Below are 13,558 nucleotides of genomic sequence, written 5' to 3' on the forward strand. Positions count from 1 at the left end.
AAACGAGGGTCAACAGTACCAAATATATAGATTTTAAAATGTAAGGTACCAAATATGTACGATTTTAAAATGCAAGGTACCAAATGAACATTATTTGTAAACAAGGAGTACCAAGAAGATACTGTGCAAAAATACAGAGTACCAAATGGTTACCAACCATTATTATTATTATTATTATTTTGAAAGGATATGATTAGACTGGTTCATGAATCATGATCACATATTTGTATTATTAAATGGATTTAATATCAAAAATATCAACTTGAATTTTGTAATGTGATTAATGCCATTTTTGCTTTATTTTAATATAACTCATTTTGTGATCTTGAAAAAAAATCCAAATTAATATAGTTTTATTAAAAGATTCAACACCACATTAATATAAATCGAGTCTTACACAATAATTTAAAGTTGTGAGATTTATCTTTAATAATGAGTAGTACCCTTTAGTATTGCTATAGAATGATATTTCATTGTAAACTAAAATTTGTGTAACAAATAAGTGAAATTAATTAATTTTTATTTCAACTGCCCTATTTATTTTCCATTTATTATTATTTGTTTTTTCTTTTAACCATCCACATGTTTACCACATTGCTAGATCTAGTATTTTGTCAAGTCCAAATTATTATTATTATGATTATTTTGAAAGATTTTATTATTATATTATTTATTATGAGGCTATGCTGGTTCATGAATCGTGATCACATATTTACATTATTAAATAATTAAATTAAATTTTTCACGTGTTTCTTTAAAAAAGTAATCTTCAAAAAAAAATTAATATAATAAATATAGGGCCCGCACACTAGACCAAATTTAGAAAGAAAAAACAAAATCTTCAGTTGTACGATTCCTGCAGATCAAGTTTTGTTCTTGTTTCCAGCTTATCTCTTTTGTTTTTATCCACTTTTTGTTTTTCAATACATTGAATATGTAGGGAAAATATATAATAATTAGATATAATTTAATAAAGTCAATTGAATATTCTTAATATTTATATCTACTAAATTAAAGATATATAAATATTATAATTATAAATAAAATAATATAAATAATTATAATATCAATAGTAATTATAATTAATCTAGACAATAATTATAAGAGAAATTGGTGGAAATAGACTATTGTAATAGTGTATTTTGCACAATAACCTACTTTCAAAACATTTTAGCTAAATTGTCTATTTTTTAAATGAATAGGTATAGTTTTACCAACTTACCCTTTCATTACTTTGATAGAAAAAAAAAATTCCCTAAATCGTACTCAGGGACTTCTCCTTCACTCACGGCAAGTTCACAAACTTCTCTGCTCTCCTCCGCTCACGACACCTTCACGTCCCCTTCATTCACGGCGACAAAGTCTGGCCGGACCCTAACGTCGACCAAGGTTTGCAACCCATCCCTCCCTCTCGTCTCTTTGTTCTCTCATTGACCCGAGCGACCCATCCCTCCCTTTCATCTTTTTGTTCCCTCATTGACCTGACCTTCCTCTTCTCCTTCACTCACAACAAGCCTCACTCTTCTCCCTCCCTCCCGTCTCTCTATTATTCTCTCTCTCTATATATATGTGTTTGTGCATTTTTTTAATTTTTGTTTTGTTTTATTGATTTTTATTTTTTGTTATTTGGTGAAAATGCCTGCTACATTTAGTGGCATAGTTTTTGAATTATTTACTCATGGATAGCCTGTTTAATCAGTTCTTATTCCATTAGTCTATATGTGTATATATATATTGTCACTAAGATTAGTATTCACATCTTAGCTTTCTTTGTGATGCATGTATTTGATGAGAGGCATTAGGAAAATAAGGTTTTATAGAGTACCATCTGATTAGGACATTAACTTTATTTTGGTGGATTCACTTTTGTGAAGGCTTGTTGTAACGGCCCAAATTTGCTAATAAGGCTTATGGCCTTGATTAGCGTGCCTGGAGGGCAATAAATGCTTTAATATGTTAATATGTGAATATGTGATAGAGATGCATGTTTAGTTGAATTAAATATGCATGTGGGCCTCGCCCGAATATCAGGGGTATGTTTGTGATTTTAGCCCGTTGAGGGTATAAATGTGATAAATACGATATGTATGTGATTTATCTGTGCAGCACGATCTGAGACAGTCCTGGGGAGCGGTTAGCCAGAAAGTCACAACGGGTTGAGAATCCGACTCAGGGTGAGTCGAGGGGTATTTTGGGTATTAGATGTGTTATGGGGTTATCGGGTTATGGAAATAAATATTTGGAGATATATTTGAGGTTAGAATGTCTAGGAGGGAATATTGGTGAAATTTACTATTTTTCCCTCGGGGACGTTTTGGTACCCCAAGCCTTGAGGTAACCCTATAGACTTAAGTTAAATAAAACAAAACTCAGAATTGTTTAGAACATTTAGAAACCGACTCCTTCTCTCTCTCTCTCTTGAAGTGGTCTTCTTCCTTTTGGAAGCTTAAAGAAAATCTTGGTGGAGTTAGCTAGAAGCTAAGGGAATTCAGCTGGGAAATCTTTGGAGCTAGAAGTCTGAGGCTTAAGGACCAAATTCAGAGACTAAGTTCAGCAAGGGTAAGCTTTAAATTACAAGGTTTAGCTTGAAGTTTCTGCTAGTTTTCTTATAATATGCATGTAGTTGGGTGAAGGATTGATTTTGGGTTTTATGAGGTTTTTGGTTTAAGTTCTTGTTAATTTTGCTGCTGTGATTGTCTTAAGACTTGTTTGGATTGTTAGGTTGATTTTTAAGGATGATTGGCTGGGTTTTAGAAGAGAAAATGGAGGATTTTTCCGGGTTCAAAGGGTCAGGTCGCGGCATTGTTCTTGCTGAGCCGCGGCCCTCCGAAGCATTTGGGTGGCCGGGAAGAAGGGCGGGCCGCGACATGCCTTAGCTAGGGTCACGACGTGCATGCCCTGTTTTGGGTGTGCTCTCGGGTTTGGGGGCGGGCCGCGGTTCTTAGTGCCATTTTGTGTTGTTAAGTGTGCTTAAGCTTGGGAACTCAAAGGTTAAGGCTCGGGATGGATTTTATCACCCGGATTGATAGAATTCAAGGTCCCGGATATTAGAATTATGGCTCAAAGTTATTTAATAGATTAGAACTTGATGGATGAATATTGTTAATGTGTTGTGACTAGGGTTTCAGTTAGGCTCAAGTTAGAGGACTGTGCTCGGGATATCGGTGCTCGGACAGCTCGGGACGCAGGTAAGAAAACCCCTGTTCCCATAGAGCTTGTATGTAGGGCTGAGCCCAATATGTTTGAACTGTAGGGCGTAGCCCTTTGACTTGAGTTTGCTAATGTTCAGTATATGTTTATTATGCTATGAGTGCAACTGTGTAAATGTTCGGCAAGAGCCGGGAACGGCGCAGGTCGAGGTCGGCAGAGGCCGAGAACGGCAAAGGGCCGGGAACGGCGTTGGGCATGTTGAGTGCAAGGCTGAGTGCGGCAAGGGGCCGGGAGCAGCATTGAGCACGTGGAGTGCGAGTTGCCAGGGCGAGACCCTAAAAGATACCTGGGATATCCTCACGGTGTGGACCGCAAACCCATGGCCTGGTAAAGCGCCTGGGACGGCTTGGCTGTATGTGTTTAGCCTATTGATGGCCTGTTTATATGCTATGTGTTTGTTATGCATATGTTTCCTGCTTGTAAGGGTTTTCTTGCTGGGCTTCGGCTCACGGGTGCTCTGTGGTGCAGGTAAGGGCAAGGGAAGAGTCGACCAGCCATGAGTACGGAGAGCGTGAAGCGGTGCGTACATGTTTGGCCTGCCTGGCTACCACGGCCAGTGGTTTTGAGAGATGGTTGTGACAAACCCTAGATTTTGTTGTCTAGTCGACTTGCTTTGTATTTATATGTTGTAAATATTTCTAAACAGTATTTTGGGATCCCAGGTGTCAAACACTTTATGATTTTTAGTAATTGGAATTATTTTCAAAGTTTATAACTCTATTTATGGTTTAATTACACTTTTGACTTAAAATCTCGATTAGTGGGCTGAAAGCACATTTTAAATTCACTTAGTAACGACTCTAAGGAAGTAGGGCGTTACACTTGTTGTGTTAATGAACCTATTTTCATGAGTATATATAATCAATAATCTTGCAGTACAGATGAGATTGAAGAGGCAATCGGGTCTCGTGAGAAGCATTAGCCATTGGAATTTTGATATGATTTTTTTTTTACATAATCTGCTACAATTTTTATTGGTTTCCTGTACTAAATTGTGATATCTGAACAAATCAAATGAGATATTTAGTAGAATAGGCACAATGCATGACTAAATTTATTGGGATAAAGTATTTGGTTGTATGTTTTTCATTAGGTATATATGGTAGTGACAATAAGCTTTTGAGCATGGGTTGTGAATGGGTAAATTGTTTGTCTCAGTTTTTGTAATAGGTACTTAATTTTAGACTGTCAAAATGTAAATTGTTTGTCTCATTTTTTGTAATAGGTACTTAGTTTTGGACTGTCAAATTTTAAATTACTTGTCTCAGGTATTGCTGAATATTTTTACAGGTAGTATTATTACAAGATAAATGTGTTTGAAAAACATTCAGAGCACGCAATGAAATTGGCGTAGTGGGCCCATTTTTTAGGAACAACAACAATAAAAAAAATTCATGACTCATATAAACAGTTTATATGAACAGGAAAACAATAAAGAAACATTAACATACAATATTATTAATCATGCAACAAATATATAAATTACAATATATTTATATATAACATATAAACATACAAGAACATGAACTTTTACCTCTTGAAGCCTATCAAATGTCCTTGAATCTTTTCGTATATTTATCGATCTTCCTATTCAAAGCCTTGAGCACTCAAACCACGGTCTTCCGGAGTGTTCTCTACACCTCAAGATGTGTGTGGTCACATAGAGAACATGAATTTGCAATTTTAGGAATCATAAGTATTTCTCAATACATGAGAACTTGGATTATGGTATGAGAATGACTAGAACAAAGAAGAAGAAGAAGAAGAAGAAAGAGTTTTGTCTGAAAAAAACTCTAAGAACTATTCTGAATTGTGTATTGTGTTGTATTGTTGTGTGTCCGTGTTTTTTTTTTTTTTTTTGTATTTTCTTCTTCTTCTATATCATATATATAGAGATTTATATTACCTTATTATTTCCAATAATAATGATAATATAATAATAATATCATAATGATGATATGATTTGATTTAGGTAAATATCTAACTTACCAAATTTGAAAAAACTATTTTCAAATTATTAAATAATTAAATAAATAAAATAAAAACAACATTGATACAATATCGGTGCAGTTGGTACACGCATGGCATAGTCCTTGGATTGTGTCATGCGTGTTCTGCTACATACATTTTCAGGGATATTGCATTTTTCTTTTATTTAATTAAAAATCAATCTCCCACAAAATAAAGTATTTATATTTTTAAGGAAAATATGACAACCATATTTCAAGATTTAAATTCAAAATTCAAATTGATGATCATCATTATCATCATCTTTTTAAAATTAAATAAATTAAAAACTATTTTTTTTACTTACAAATTTTATTTTCTCCTACTCAAATAAAATAATTAATTTCAAAAATTAATTAATTTATATATGAAAATTCAAAAATTTATATATTTAAATTAATAAATACATTTTAAAAAATTAATAATTAATTCTAAATTAATTATTCAACCTCAATTATCTTATAATTGTATACTTGACCCGAAGAATAAAGTTCTTCTCAAAATATCAAATTACAGTTATACCCTTGTATCAACTCTTACCTTGATATGATGTTGATAGAGCCACCTTGGGGATCTATGGACCATAATATCAAGCTCCAATAAATATTACATTATTAATTAAAGCTCTTTGATTAAATAATCATATTTATTAATCTCATGATTACTCCACTATATATATATATGAGATTGAACTCTTGATAATTACAGACATATATTTAACTGAGTACTTTATTAAAGAATAAAGCGTCCATTGATATAATCATTACATACAACGTTAATTCTCTATTAATGGTTCATAATTAAAAGGGAATAAAATTATCGTTTTATCCTTTTAGCTATATCTTGTTCCTAGAGTACCATTGACTTTACTAGTGAAAATTGTGTCACAACAAGTTTGCAACGTGAACGCTCGTAACCTTTTCAGTTCCAAAAGCCAACCCAATAGGGAACCATTATTCAATCTATAAGGAGGTATAGATTCCATATCTGTTAAACTACGTCCCCAGCCATATACATCATTGAGTCCCCAAGACAATTGTTCTTAGCCTGATCATTCTGAAAAACCTTAACGCATGAATCAAATGATCATATGACATATATAGGAGTTCATAGAAACCTTAGGATTAAGATCATCGTGTATATGATCATCGTTTGATGTGCTTGATTAATACTATGAAACGGTGTTTAAACAAGTATCAACAAATCACATCTGGTCCAGTTCTACATACTCTTAGCATGTAAAGTACCTCCACTAAAGTGTCATACTACACTAGTAACTCGGATCTAGGTCACGTGTATTCATAATACTAGTGGACCATACTAGCAGTAATTAATCTAAAGATTCCATAACTTTATTTTACTGCGAACTATTTTAAGTTTATTATCTTAATCTTGATCCTCTCATACCAATATGAGATTAAGACCACATAAATAAACTTTGGAATTTTATGATATTTACTTAATATTATCAATATAATAATGGACATAGTCTATATATATAATAATTCTATTCAATTATTTATTAAATTTAAAACAATTGTCAACTACAATTGCTTTAAGGGCATTATTCCCAACAAAATGGTGCCTGGATGTTCAAGCACTTCATTAGTGATGTCTCCTAAAAAACAATCAATAAAAGAAGTAACAGATGAGTCTCCAATGACACCGACCTCTCCTCCAACTCAACCAATAGAAGAATAAATTAGAAAGTCTCCACAGAAATTATTGAAACAATCACCACTATTGTCTACGGTATATGAAAAAAATAATAGAATGATATAATTGTTGGATAAGTAAGAATAAGAATATAATTGATTCATAATTATGTACCATCACTAAGACCGATATTGATGGAGAGCATTTTGCAAGTTGTGTATCTGTAGTCTACAGGATACAAGTGTTAAGGAATATACGATCACTACTTTGTTATGAAGATTTGGAAGAATTCACAACTTCTTGTTTTGATCATCTTCTTAAACTAATTGATCTGGCGAAGAATAGTGGACAATTGATACATTTTCTTTTATAGAGGCAGGTACAAACTAATAAAGAAAATGAGTTATGGTTTGATATTGGTAGTCAACCTGTTAGGTTTTCAATGCACGAGTTTGCATTGATTAGTGGCTTTAATTGCAAAAAATCCAATGACCCAAACTTGAGTAATCTAAGAGAGGGTAATAGGCTGAAAAAAGAGTATTTTAGGGAAGTAGAAGGACACATTACTCTTAAAGATTTTAAAACTATGTTTGTGGATATGAGCGAAGAAAATCTGGCAGTGGAGTTGAAAAAAAAAGAAATATATAAAGAAAAATCAGGATCATTTGAGACTTGCTTTGCTTTATTATTTGGAATTAGTAGTGCTTGCACAACCTATAGTGGAGGAAAACATGTGTATTGTTTAGGACTTGAATGTCTTTAACAAATATCCATGGGGTAGGTTATGTTATAATCTCACATTAGATAGTTTGAAGGCGAATTTGAAGAAAAATTATGTTAAGTACCAAAATAAGGTTGGTGGGAAAAAAAGCAAAGAGTCATACAAATTATATGGTTTTCCTTATATTTTTCAGGTTAGTTGTTTAATATATTTGAATCTCATATTTGAATGAATTTAAACATTAATATCTTATCTTTAGCTTGTCTAATTTATCTCTTTTGATTTTTTGTTTTTTAGGTTTGGATTTATGAAGCAATATATTTACTTGAGAATTTATTTGCAAACCAAAAAGAAGGAAATGCGACTCCTCATTGCTTACATTGGGAAGCAAAAGAGCTCGAATATAAAAGATTAATCAGGCATTGGAGCTTACTCATGGAAAAGTAATTCAAAATTACCATTCTAGTGATGTGTGAATTAAATTTTAATATGGGTAAGGTAAATTTAAGTTGTTATATGTTTGTTTGACATATTGACATACATCATATCTTCCATGCATCTGAGTTAGAGAAGTGCCAACCATACAAGAATGATTTTGAGTTATTGAATGATAAAGTTGATGACTTGGTTGACACCTTTGGTAAAAAACTAAAGGTTTGCAATCCTGTTTTGAGTGAATACAATAAGGAAGAAGACAAGATTGATGTTTCAAATGATCCACACGATAAAAAAAATGTACCCTTCAGCTTCAAATGCCAATCCAAATCAGAATTCGGGCAATGTGATAAAGTTATGGGTTGATTTGGAGAAGAAAATGAACGCTCATTTTGATGAGTTGATGAAGCGACAAGATGAAATGGAGTCCAAATTGGACTTGGTGTTATCAATTATGGTTCGTAGTTCTGGTTGTAAATCTAATCAACCTGAGTTTGAGTTGGAGGCTAAACATAATGGCATAAAAGTTGATGGTGGTGAGTGCGGAGATGTTAATAGCTATGTCACTCCACCTACTTTTAATGGCGATGATGTTGTTTGCAATAATGAAAATGAAGTTGAGGTCAAGTCTCCTCATCCTAGGCCAATGAGAAAAAGGAAATGTGCTCCTGCCTTTATGACATTAAATACAGACCCAACAAAAAGGAGAAAATTTAGAAAAGGTGATGGGTTCAAAGTTGATCCATTTCGCAAGATTGACGAGCACAAGGAAGAGGCTTTTATGAAGTGGTTCAATGAGAACAACACAAGGTATATTAATTTATTATTTTTCTTTGCATTATGATTGTCTTTATAGGCCTAACACAATTTAAAAATTGATGTGTGCAGCATGTTAATTAACTGTGGAACCGACAGCTACCAAAGGAAATACTTCAAACAGTTATTAACCCTAGCAACATGGTTGTCTACTGATGTTAGTATTATTGTCTTTTAATTTTACTTGTTCAAATATTATAAACAAAAGTTTTCTTACGCTACCCTTTATAATGATATTACTAATGCAACATATATATGAGGCTTTCTGGGGCATGAGAAAAAGGTCACAAAAGTATCATGACCTCTTTGATCAGAATGTTGCCATTATTGATGAATTATTTGCTCAGTGGCTTTGCGGACATTGAGATAAGTTCAATTTAGGTAACAATTACAAGGAGTTTGTATTTGATGATGTTTTTATTAAGTATGTTAATGGTGAGAAACCACTTAGAGGAAAGGCTTGGGAGAATGTTCACACACTTTACACATCACTAAATATCGAAGGCAAACATTGGGTGTCTTTGGCAGTCAAGTTGGAGAAGTGGGAGATTGTAGTGTTCGATAGTAATATAAACCTTACACCTAAACGAAAGTTGGCCAAACACTTACCGTACTTGCTTTGTCAAAGTGGTAAGTTTATGGGTCATCTTCACAAAATTCCTGAGCCATTTACATGTCGAAGGTTGTGTGACATTCCTGAAGACTAATCGAGGTACTTCATTCGACCATTTGTATGTGTTTTGATTAATATTGAACAAAAGTTGATTGTGGGATATTTTCCATCAAGCATATCGAGTTTAACATGTGCGGGCTAAACATGAATTATGCTCACGATGACAATATTGTCTTCTTTCGGAAAAAAATGGCATGTGAAATCTACAATAGAGATTGGGATCCATAGTAAAGGCAAATATGGAATAGTATTTTGTTTATGTATTAAAGTCTTATGGTGTGACTTGTATTTGATATTTATTAGCAAAGGCAATGGAATGGTATTTTGTTTATGTATAAAACTGTTCTGGTATACCACAAAACAGTTATAGACTACTTGTGTTGGATGTTTCTGTTTCAGACTTCTTTGTGTTATATTTTGATAGGATGTGGTATATTTCGACAAGCTGTCTGGACATTTTGAAAGGTGGTCCAAACATTTCGACAAGTAGTCTGAAATTTTGAATGCCTGTCTAAAACTTTCGACAGCTAGTCTCAAATTTCGACTGCCTGCCTAAAACTTTCGACATCTAGTCTCAAATTTCGATTGCCTCTCTAAAACCTTCGATAGCTAGTCTTAAATATCAATAGTCTGTCTAAAACTTTCGACAGCTAGTCTAAAATATCTACAGTCTGTCTAAAACTTTTGACATCTCGTCTGAAATTTTGACAGCCCATCTAAAACTTTCAACACTTTGTCTGAAATTTCGACAGGTTGTCTGAAATATTTGAAATGTCTAAAAATACTCAAATAACACAATAAAACAACATATATCTTAATTAACATTTTATACACTTAAACAAAACTTATCTTAATGGGTGGTAAATAGTTCATTCCAACTACTATGATGATCAACTATTATGATCAAACTATCATGATGATCAATGATTGGGTGGTAGATATTCTATTGAGGTACTATTATGATGATTACAGATTGGGTGGTACATATTTCAATCAAACTACTATGAAGATCAATGATTGGGTGGTAGATATTCTATTGAGGTACTATTATGATGATTATCTTTATAGTATTAGAATAATACTTTATCATGTAGAATTAGATCTTAATTATACCTTTTTGACAATTAGCCGTGAGTTTCGACAACGTGTCTAACATTTTATATAAGTTAAACAAAACTTAATATTTATGAGATTATGATGATTACAGATTAAGTGGTACATATTTTAATCAAACTACTATGACGATGAAGGATTGGGTGGTAGATATTCTATTAAGGTACTATTATGATGATTACATTTATAGTATTAGAACAACACTTTATCATGTAGAATTAGATCTTAATTAATTATACATTTTTGACAATTAGTCGTGAGTTTCGACAACTTGTCTAAACATTTAGATAGGTAGTCTCAAATTTTGACAAGCTGTACAAAATTTCAGCTGCCTGTTTAAAAATTTCAACAAGTAGTCTGAAATTTTGACTGTCTGTCTAAAACTTTCGACAACTAGTCTCAAATTTCGACTGCCTGTCTAAAATTTTTGACCACCTGTTTCTATATTTCGACAGGTTGTGTTATGTTTCGACTGCCAGTTAAAATTTTTGATATGCAGTCTAAAACTATCAACAACCACTTTCAATACTCGGACAACCTAGTTAAAACATTACATATCAAACCAAGTCCAAAATATGAAATCACACAATATTATAAAAAACATTACATATCAAACCAAGTCCAAAATAAATCCAAAAATAATTATTTCTTGCATGTGGTTTTGTTGTGTCCATAACATCCATAATTGGAACACTTCCCTTGTTTTTTTCCCCATCAACATTGGAAACCTTACCCATTACTTTCTTTGATGATGATTCAGGTGTAGAATTAGTCTTCTCCTTTGGAAACTCTCATCTCGAAGGAATTCGTTTATTCTTTGGTCTCCCTGGGGGAATTAACTTCACTGGTTTGATAACGAATTGAGACTTAACCTCTTCTGGAAGATGCCATTCTATTTCAGGTGGTAAAGGGTAAATAGATTCTGCATAATCCATCCTCCAAAATTCAGTCGTGTAGGTGGTGGCGGCGGGATGAGAGTGGGTGGTTGTGGATGGGTGTGAGTGGATGAGTGAGAGGAAGAAGATAATAGTTTTTAGGGTTTTTGTTTTAATTTATTATTATTTTATTTTAAGGGCAAGGTAATACAAAAAATTCATTAATAAAATAGGTCATTTAGGTAAAAACTATTGAAACTAGGCCAAAGTGAAAATTGCACTATAAAAAGAGACTATTTTGCCAATGAGCCCTAATTATAATGAACAATACTAGCAACAAAATAAAAACTGAGGCCTGTGTAGCACACAATTTTCTTAAAACAGATTCGCCGCCTCCAAGAGGTTTTGACGTCTGTCTCCCATGATACAACAGAGAATGACAAGTAACTCAATTACTTCACTGAACCAAATATGCCCGAACTCTACCACACTAAGAATATAAAACTTTTAACTAAAAATGTAATATAAATATATATATAATTAATATATTTATAATACCTTAAAATAAATGATTTTGATGTAGAAAATACTATGCCAGTATGCTTTTTTATATAGGCCAAGAAGGAGGACAAAATCCTCTCATTACCAATGTGGGACTAAATCCCACTATGTTTTTCAATTCAAAAAATTATAACATTCCCCCACATGAATGAAAAACTGACTCAAGAAAAAACAACAAAATAATTAGACCTAGGTGATAGAGTTCAACGTTAGAAATCCGCATAGGACAGGTTGGTGTTACCCTTTGAACCTTCCCTTGTGTAAGTACATTTACTTTATTGAGTGATCAGTAGACTGTCTTTGAACTGTTATGCCGTTTGTGTAAACGATGATATACCACACACACGAATCTTTCTTGACATATTTTGGTTCTCAATATTATGTTCGTTTTGACCCTGAACATTTCCCTGGATCTGCATGAGATATTCAAGGAATTAAGCCCTATTCAATTCCTATAGAAGCGACCCATCTTCTCTCTCACATATGTACTTTTCTTAATTAAGAGTAACTCGTATTACTCTGCTCGACATTTCGACACATAAGAAATTATTAAAAGCATAGCTTAATCTTTTCCTAACGGTTATCACTGTTTCATCATAGGAATGGACAATGAGGACAACCCCCACAGTGATCCAACATAGCTTTTACAGTTTTAGTTGTCCCTTTGAACCTAGATCTTGGGATCTCCAATCATCTAGGTTGGGTGTCTATTGTATTGACTTTTCATTCATGGGCTTTAGTCTCATTCCCCTTGATGATTTTTCAACCAACTCTCTATTTAATCCTTTGGTTAGCAGATCCGCAATATTATCCTTTGACTTCACATAGTCAACAAAGATAACTCCACTTGAGAGTAGTTGTCTAATTGTATTGTGTCTACGATGTATATGTCTAGACTTACCATTATACAAATTATTATGTGCCCTACCAATTGCAGATTGACTATCGCAATGTATGCCAATAGCTAGCACTAGTTTAGGCTATTTTAGAATATCTTCTAAAAATTGATGAAGTCATTCAGCTTCTTCGCCACACTTGTCTAAGGCAATAAACTCATATTCCATCGTGGATATAGCTATTACCATTTGTTTAGAAGATTTCCATGATACAGCTGCACCACTGAATGTGAACACATATCCACTCGTAGACTTTGAGTCTTTCATATTAGATATCCAATTAGCATCACAATACCCTTCAAGTACTGCTAGATATTTAGTATGGTGCAGCCCATAGCTACGAGTAAATCGCAAGTACCTAAGTACTCTTGTTATTCCTTTCCAGTGGTCAGACCCTGGATTACTCATGTATCTACTCAATTTACTAAATGCGTAGGCTATATCAGGTCTTGTACAACTCATTAAGTACATTAGACTTTCAATAATTCTAGAGTACTCTACCTGAGAGATACTCTCCCCTTTGTTCTTGAACAAATGTAGACTCGAATCTACAGGGGTTCTAGATACACGAGAATCTTCTCTGTTGAATTTCTCA

This window comes from Humulus lupulus, chromosome 5 (genome assembly GCF_963169125.1).
Source record: "Humulus lupulus chromosome 5, drHumLupu1.1, whole genome shotgun sequence".
Taxonomy (NCBI): domain Eukaryota; kingdom Viridiplantae; phylum Streptophyta; class Magnoliopsida; order Rosales; family Cannabaceae; genus Humulus; species Humulus lupulus.